General features: G+C 41.2%; 1 protein-coding gene and 1 pseudogene across 2 annotated transcripts in view; both read right to left on the minus strand.

The window, feature by feature from the left end:
- Nucleotides 1–8,770, minus strand: part of MSRA (methionine sulfoxide reductase A) — a 327,699-nt gene that overhangs the window by 194,650 nt on the left and 124,279 nt on the right. The gene's annotated exons all lie outside the window — the stretch shown is intronic.
- Nucleotides 3,398–3,516, minus strand: LOC112475120 (annotated as a pseudogene).

The following is an 8,770-nucleotide window of genomic DNA, read 5'->3' on the forward strand; positions in this document are numbered from 1 at the left end:
CTACCAATCATCCTTCCCACCCTAGGGCATATCAAGGACTCAGAAACAAAAGTGACCTGGTTTTGGTTTTCCAACATTAACTTGTTCTCATAATCCCCAAATGGTAACCAGATAGAAAATATCTGAGTAAGGTCCATCCATACGTATTTTAATAGTAGCCTCAGCAATTTTTAAATATGGACATTTATGTTGAAAATATATAACAGAAGAATAGCTAAAATGTTTTGATGCTGTATCATGTAGCACATATATTTTCACGTAATGAGTCGCATTGGATTTATTGAACTCTGGCAAAGGGCTCAGCACTAAAGCTAGGCTCTGAAGGGTCTCAGGGAAGTATGGCATGGTTCCTGCCCTCGGGTACAGTCATTTTCCAAAGGTAAAAGCTTCAAAGGCAAACTTTACCAGAAAGCTTACAATTAATGTGCTAAGTCCTGGAATGGGGACTAAAGGTACTGTAAGAGTTCGCTGCAGAAGGACAGTAAGTTGGGAAGTCAGAGCTCACAACCTGAATGAATTGCAACTAACATAGAGTCTTAAAGGAGAGGCAGCGTTTGAAGAGGCGAAGGGTGAGGAAGCAACGTGAGTGATTGCCACAAGTGGAGTAACCGAGCCGCTGTCCTGTGCAGAATAGAGTGTAGGCTGGGTGTGGCAGAGCTGATGCGCTGGGAAGCAATGGTAATGAAGGAGAGCCTGGTAGGCAGGGACCCGGTCATGGAAGGTCTTGAGAGCTGCGGCCAAACCCACGGGAGCCCTGGGCAGCCTCCGCAGCGCATGCAGTCTTTCAGGACCTGATGGCCTCCAGGCTCAGTCCAGTTAGACAATCCCTTCAGGATACCATCACTTCGAGGCATTCCACTGGTTCTTAAGTACTTGTGACACTATCTAAGAAGAGAACACCTGGGAGGATGGAAGGAGCCAGGCCAGGATGAACAACAGAGCAAGCCTTACAGTGATCGCTAGGCACTAACTGACACAATTAGCAGATGCAAGATGAAAGGTTCCAGGTGGCATGGGACCTTGTCAAGCACTCAGTAATATGGTTAGGACCACAGCTTACGCGTCCACAGAACCGTAATAAGGCCCCAAGTGGAAGTCACAGTTCCGTTCTATGGTGAGCTCTCTGCAGCCCTGGCAGTGGTTCTAAAAACATCTGCCTTTACACACATCAAGAGTTGCAAGCCCATTAGAACTCTGAGCCACTAATCTCACTCAAAAGATCTCAATCTAAGGAAAAATACAAGAGAAAAAAAAAAGTGATACACATAATAATATATTCTAACAATGAAATCTTAAAATCAACTAAATATCCAAAAGTAGAGAAATTGCTTAGAAAATTATAATCCATGGTTTATCAAAAGCATGGAATATTATACAACATATTTTAAATACATTTGGGAGATATATAGGAATGTGGAAAACTATTTGGGGTACTGGTAAGTGAAAACAATCCTATTACACATTGGATATAGATTATAATGACAACTAATTAAAATATAAACGCTTATAGGGAAAAACTGCCAGAGAAAAAGGCAAAAATGAAAATAGCCAGGGAGATTATGCAAGATCTTTATTTACCTTTATCAATTTCCTTTGACATGGTTAGAGCTTGATTTTCTAGATGGAAATATGTTACTTGAATTTTTTAAAAATCAACAAAATTGTAGATTAAAAAACATTTTCCCCAGTACTTGGTTTCCCAGGAAAGTCTATCAAGGCTTATTTATAGCCCAGCCAAAATGCTACACGTTTACAACAAAAAGTGTGTCCTATTTGACATCTCTACTGGGAAAGCGCAAAAAGCACCTTGAACACAAGATGACCTTCCACTCCAAAAGTGACCCTCTTCCAGCATCTCGACCTCTGGGAACAGGACCGCCATCCTCCTACCGGTTTTCTTGCCCATTCTCTCTCCCTCACCACCTACATCTAATCTATCACCAAATCTAGCTGATTTTGCCTTTCAGACAGCTTAAGAATCCTTCCACTTCTTCCCTTCACCATGGAAACCACTCCAGTCCCAACTGTTATGGCCTCTTTGCCTGGACTCTTCCAAGTGCTTCTAGCTCTTCTATACCCTCCTCTCCAATTTGTTCTTCCCAGTGTAGCCACAGTTACCTTTTGAAAAGAAAGAATAACTCTGATCATATGATACAATGTGGCCTTCAAAGACCCACATGGTCTGGCCACCTTGGTCCCTCATTCCTTTTATAATAGCGATGCTGCTCTCTTGAGACCAACGACCTTCTTCTGCAGCGCTCACCAGAGCTGCACCTTACACCTAGTCCTTATTTGGATGAGTAAACTGTAAGCTCAGGGAGGGAAGGGCTCATCTCTCTTTTGGCTCATCATATCCGCAATCCTAGCACAGTATGGGACACAGGGTAGGTATTAAATAAATGGCTGTTAATTAAAAAGGGAAGGCATAAACAGTTCTGAAAGGTTACTCTTTAGCCATTACAAAAGATATATTATTTGATACATTAAAAATATATCTTCCTTTATATGTACATATATGTGTCCCTTGTACAAAAATGATCATTAAAAATGGCCATTCAGAAATAGTTTCCTGAGCCAGGGGTCCTGGAGACCAAGGAACTCCTCTGTTCCACTTTTTAAATGTCCACCCCTCTTCCCTTCCCATTCATCCACTCTCAGCTGAGAAAGCAGAGGTGAAAAGACTAGAAATGCCATCTGAACTGGAGAGAAAGGAGGAAGTTCAAATGCAACTCTCCGCTCACTGCTAACATTCCCCTGGACCCGGTCTTGTCTTTTATTCTAGGGCCTGAAGCCCAAAGATAACAGGGTCTACAAACTCAATTTTTCGTTTTCTTCTGAACTGCAGACGAGTCTTACATTAGTCCCTGGACTGCAAAGAAACTGCATTAGCCAACAAGAAGTAATACACTAACAGTAGCTAAGGACATGGGCTCTGGAACAAGACTGCCTGACTGAATCTCAGCTAGCTCACTTCCTAGCTATATAAACTTGGCTTAGTCATTTAACCTCTTTGTGCCTCAGTTTCCTCATTTGTAAGAGCTTTTTCATTGCAAGTTTCCTCATTTGTACCTACCTTGTAGGTTGCTTTGAAAATTAAATGAGTTTATATGTATATATATATTTAGAACAGCACCTAGCATATAGTAAACACTACTTAACTGTTAGGCTAGTATTATCATTCATGTGTGAACTCCATTTTTCACAACAAGATCTGAATCGGGAATGGACAATACATGGCACATATTTACCTAACCTCTGATTCCATGCCCTTGGCAGACATCGCTAATCAATCGCAGCATACTTTTTTTTTTTTAAGCAAGGCAACCCTTGGTTGACCTCACAGATTGCAAGGACCTTGTCCGCTTACAAACCCTCATTTTTTATTTTTTGTTTTTTACGCCTACTGCACCTGGTCTTCCTAGGTGGTCTCCAATCCAAGTACTAACCAGGCCCAGCCCCACTTAGCTTCTGAGATCAGACGAGATTGGGCGTGTTCAGGGTGGCATGGCCATAGACCACAGTATACTTTCTTAGTCTCCTAATGTGACCACAAAATCCTTTCTCAACTTAGCACCACATAGAGTCTTTCATTATTTAAAGAAAGCATGTGTGATGAAATCATTTTGTAATTCCTGGTCTAAGTGAATAAAACAGAAAGATGGTACAAAGAAAGCAGCCATTTCCCTTCTCATTTTCACATGATAAATGGCAATAAAAAGAAAGATGCTTTGAAAATCTCCAAAACTCTATAGGTAGCTTTAGGGATAAAAGAATGGGGAGAAATATGAGTGCTACTTTCCATTCCATGATGGGAGAACAGCAAGTTCTTAAGAACCAAGCAGTGGCAATTCTATTCTTGGAAATCAAGGCTGAACTTCTAAGGGCACTTTCCCATTGAACCTCTGCTAAAGCTAGTATTTGGGAGCCAAGAAGGCAGAGATCCTTTAAACACATTGCATCAGTCAAATAAGATTTAGAGAGGACTAACCTGAGACCTTAATGAGCATTTATAATTTTTTTTTTCAACATTGGTGGCACATTTCATCATAGAAACAATCAAACTCTCTAAACAGAAAAGTCACTCATTGATTGGGTACTAACTATTGATTACCAGCAGAGCATGAAATGAGGACAGCAGGGGGTGTCTGATAGGGACATCTGTTGCCTAGTCACAGCAGGGTGGATGTCTCCAATCTGGCTGGTTGGACAGATGTCCCTGCCTCTGCTCTGTGCGGACACATTCTAAAGCCACATGCTTCAGGAGGACAACCTCTGCTGATGGCCATGACGTGTCCTCAGTCAAGGGTATACGAGGACAAGGAATAGATTTTCATTTATCTTGAAAGCTAAGTGCTTAAAGAGCAGCAAGGTTAATTAGAGCAAAATTGGGTCAAAGTCAACTCTTGGAGAGATTTTGAAGGGGATTTGGGAGGGCATGTTCGAAAGCTTTAGAAGATGATACTGACTCTGTTTTTTCTTTTGTGAATGTCTAATGCACTTCAAACTTTATGACTGCTTTCTTCCTTGGAAAAAATACAATAAAACTACTTGATAATGAAGCTGCAATAATGCAAATTCAGACATAAATCAATCAGTGATTATCTTCATGTCCTGTGCTCAAACTGAGATAGCTAAAATTCATATCTTCTGGATGAGGGGGAAGTGAGGAGATCAGATAGGTAAATGGCAGAGAAGCAGGGGACCGATGGGCAGGCTCCCAGACCTTCAGTGTTCTCCTCCAGGTCCAATCTTGTCCAGTTGGGGTGATCATGGTGACACTACCTAACTGGAGATTCCAGGAACTGCTGCTGTTGTCCTGGGAGCCCTGGTCAGCTGCTGGACCCAGAATCACCCCAGGACTGGGACAGCTTTGTAGCAGACGAAAGCCTCAGAGCTGCAGGTCAGCTAGCAGTGCAAACCCTTCCTAGTCATGTTATTAACCCAGTAAAAACCCAGCTCATACTTGTCATGTGCTACTATCCATCATCTATGTCGCTATGAATTCACTAACATGGCAATGAAAACCTGTCAAGCCCCAAAACAAAATATGGTCTCACAGTCTCTCCCATTGTCTGCTTCTTTGTGGTTCTTTCTCCAGGTCACACATTCCTGGCATCTCAAGGTTACAAGTTGGACTGGAACTAAGCAGGGTTCACATGTGGCCCACAAGCCCTAGCTTTGGACTAGCCTCTCTTGTCTCCAGCAGAGGAGCTCTTGACCACAGTGACCAAGTATTCTGCTCCCTGGCACTGCCAAGATGCCCTTCACAGCATTTTTTAAGCATGAGTTAATGACTATAAGTGTCGATCTGTAAAGAAAGGGGAGCAGGAGTCCTGAAGATGCGCTTGTAACCCAGTCACTCCAATATGGGACAGGTGCACTGGGAAAGGATAGGTAATGATGCTTCTAGTCACATAGGCCCAGAGACACCTAGGTTCTATGTTGTTTTTGCCCCTTACAATTCCTATAATTTTTGGCTATGGTGTTTTAAGGTGAAAGTCAACCAGGAATGGATTTTGCTCCCAATAGTGTGCTCTGTATATGAGGAGGGGAAGAAATTACACGGCGGTGGGCAACTTACTGGAAGGGCATCGCTCAGTCTGTGTTCTCCACCCATCCACCATCGCCACTCCCCCTTCTCCCTTTGCTTCAGGTGCAGCAAACCCAAGATGCATCTCTTGGCCAGTAAAGGAGCCAACACCCCAGCTCAAGCTGCCCCTGCACCACCCAGCATCTCTCTGCAGAAGAACCTAAAACTTCACAATGTAAAGTTCACAATGTAAAGTCAGAGCATGACAAGGCGGAACAAGGCCATACCTAAACCCCAGCCTGTGCTGGGGTTTTTGTGAGGCATAAGCTAATATTTATGGGCAGGGTCTTTGTCTCATATCCGCTGGTAATTATATTTTGAGTTGTGGGAGCAAAGATAAATGTCATGGACTCTGCACTCAAGGAGATCCATTTAATCAACAAACTTATTGAGAGAACCCTAAGGGAAGATTTCCAGCTAAAAGAGTAAGGCAATGAGGGTGAGGATATATTTTAACAGTAAAGCATTATGTAAGCATAGGACCTATTTATTTTTGATAATACACCTGCTGTATTTTCTGAGCTCTGCTCAACGCACAAGACCGTGAATGTGACTGCACAACACCAAATGCACACAGCCTCAGACACAAGTCCTTTTCTGTTCCCAAGAAAAACTGCCTTAGAATGATCCTATTGTGTCTCTGTGTTTCCTGAGGCCCTGGAGAGTGAAAAAATGGACCACAGGGGATCCACAACTAGAGTGCAGGCGGTAAGACAGCGGCCCTCTAAAAACCAGCCCTGGAATTACTGCATGCTACCCAGGCAGGCTTCCACCGTTCTGGAAAAGACAGCAACTCCATTGATATAAAGAAAGTACAGAACGACAAGAACACACATTACACTTCAAAAAATTTAAATATATAGACGACAAGTAAATACATGAATAGATGCTCAACCACACAATGAGAAACTATTTTTAATTCATGAAAATGGCAAAACTTACAAAACCAATGCTGAATACCAAGGAGGGTGTAGGGAGATGGGCTTTCTCACACTCTGCTCGTGTTTGTGGGAACAGCTACAATCTATCTGGAAAGCAACCTCACAATATGCACAAGGAATGTGTAAAGCATTTAAGCCCTTGAACTAGTAATCCAAGTGTAGGTATCTACCTTAGGAAATAATCAGAACTGAGGCAAAGCTATCCAAAGATGTTTACAACAGAATTGTTTACAATAGTGAAAAACTATAAACCACTTGAGTGACCCAACGAGAGGAGGATAATGAAGTAAACTGTGACATACTCCTAAGGTGGAATATTACATAGTCATTTTAAAAGTAGGATCATAAAGATTTTTTTTCCGAAGGCATCGAAGAATAGCAATATTATAGACTTAAGTGAGGAAAAGCAAGATACAAAAAAAAAGCATCCTACCCAATTAAGAACACAGGCACAGAAAAATGACTAGAAGGAAAGAGGGTAAAAATGTCATAGTGACTGCTTCTATATGCTGAGTTATGGTAGATTTTTCTTCCTTCCTAAAACTTTTATGTACTTCCAAATTTTAAAGCAAGTATTTCTTTGATAATCTATAAACTAAATCTAAACTTGAAAAGCAAACTCAGAAAAGAAATCTAGATCCTATCACGTACATTTTCAAATTGTGAAGAATCTAAATGTTTTCCTTTGAGTCCCATTCCTCTGTTTTCTTTCAGTAAAAAGAGCAAAAGAAAGAACAAAAACTCTTAAATGAAAATAACCAATGAACAGATTTCCTGCTTGATCACATAAGGACTCAGCAGAGGGCCCTTTTCTTTCCAGGGCTGTGGGTACCTGGAACTCTATTGCTTGCTCCTTAAGACACTGCCCCCTGGGGGACAGCGTTGGAGCTTTCAGGGACTTCCAACAAATTCAGACCAACTGTATCACTGGCCTCTTAAATCCTGAGGGCCTTCTCAGACATTGTTCTTGACTTGGGTAGGGGTCATAAGCTTATGAAGTCCTAGGAAGGCGAGTGAAGGAAGAGGGAATGAAGGCTGACAGACGGACTGGGGTAGAGGGGATATCCGCCCCAATAAGTCAATACACGGAGATCCACATTCTGTCCAAACAACATCACAGTTCAAAAAACAATTATTGAACATCAATTACATGCCAGGCACTGGACTTACTGTCGGAGATACAAAAATAGTAAGACAATGCCTGCCTTCTCTTCGTCCTTCAACCGGCAATGACCCTTCCCCACTTTCTAGGGCTGCTAACCAGGTATTCCTACACAAGGTTTCTGTGTTAGTTGCACTGCCTACAGCTCTTACAGCATCCTGTTACTCCACTATTACTAGACTAGCATGAGTTCCCAATTCATAAGTCATTACCCCAATAAAAGTATTCCATCACCGTTCACTTCACTTAGGAAGAATTCCATTTTCACTTTCGTAATACCATTATTAATTGCCACATTTAAGAACCATGTCTAACTTAGGCATCTGTGATAAGCATATAATATTAATTGATGGAAAATTTCCACCTGACCTTTATGAAATCTCCCCACTCCCTCTTAACACATGTAATTCCTAATGACTACCAAAATTAGATATTCTTGAGACTAGAAATTCCATTTAAAATAAAGTTATTTTAAGGATTAAAATCTTTATGTCAGTCTGATAAATGTGACATCCTTATGAATAACAGTGTTGCAAAGAGTTGTACTGAAAATGTGATTGTAAACCAAAATGATTTTCTTTTATTCTGATACATGTTTCCCATTGATCTGAAACCATATTTTAGATTTTTAAGATGAATGTTAAACATATCTATAAAAGATCATATGGAAATCATATTTTTTAGTATTGTTTTTCAAACTTTTGCCCTTTAAATACTTATAGGGGACCCTGGCTTCTCTGGCTTGCATTGCTTTAGTCCCTTACACAAGGATGAAGTAAAGTTATCTACTTTCTCTCCAGCATTTGTCGATGTCAGTTCTGCCACATTAAAATAATCAGTGTCGTGCAGTATCCCAGTCCTGTGAATATAATTAAGGCATGAGACCCACAGAGGTATTTTCTCATCCTATCATCAGAATTCTGTTATCACTATGGAGCCTAACAGTATGCCTCTAATAACACTAAATTTGCTTCTACCAAGAGTTCTATACACCACACAGAAAGGTGGCAGCACATGGTTCTTGAGAAGCACCGTAACATGCAGCAGGTCTTCTTTCTTCTTCCTTTTGAACATGTC

This window comes from Pteropus alecto, unplaced genomic scaffold (genome assembly GCF_000325575.1).
Source record: "Pteropus alecto unplaced genomic scaffold, ASM32557v1 scaffold50, whole genome shotgun sequence".
Lineage (NCBI taxonomy): Eukaryota > Metazoa > Chordata > Mammalia > Chiroptera > Pteropodidae > Pteropus > Pteropus alecto.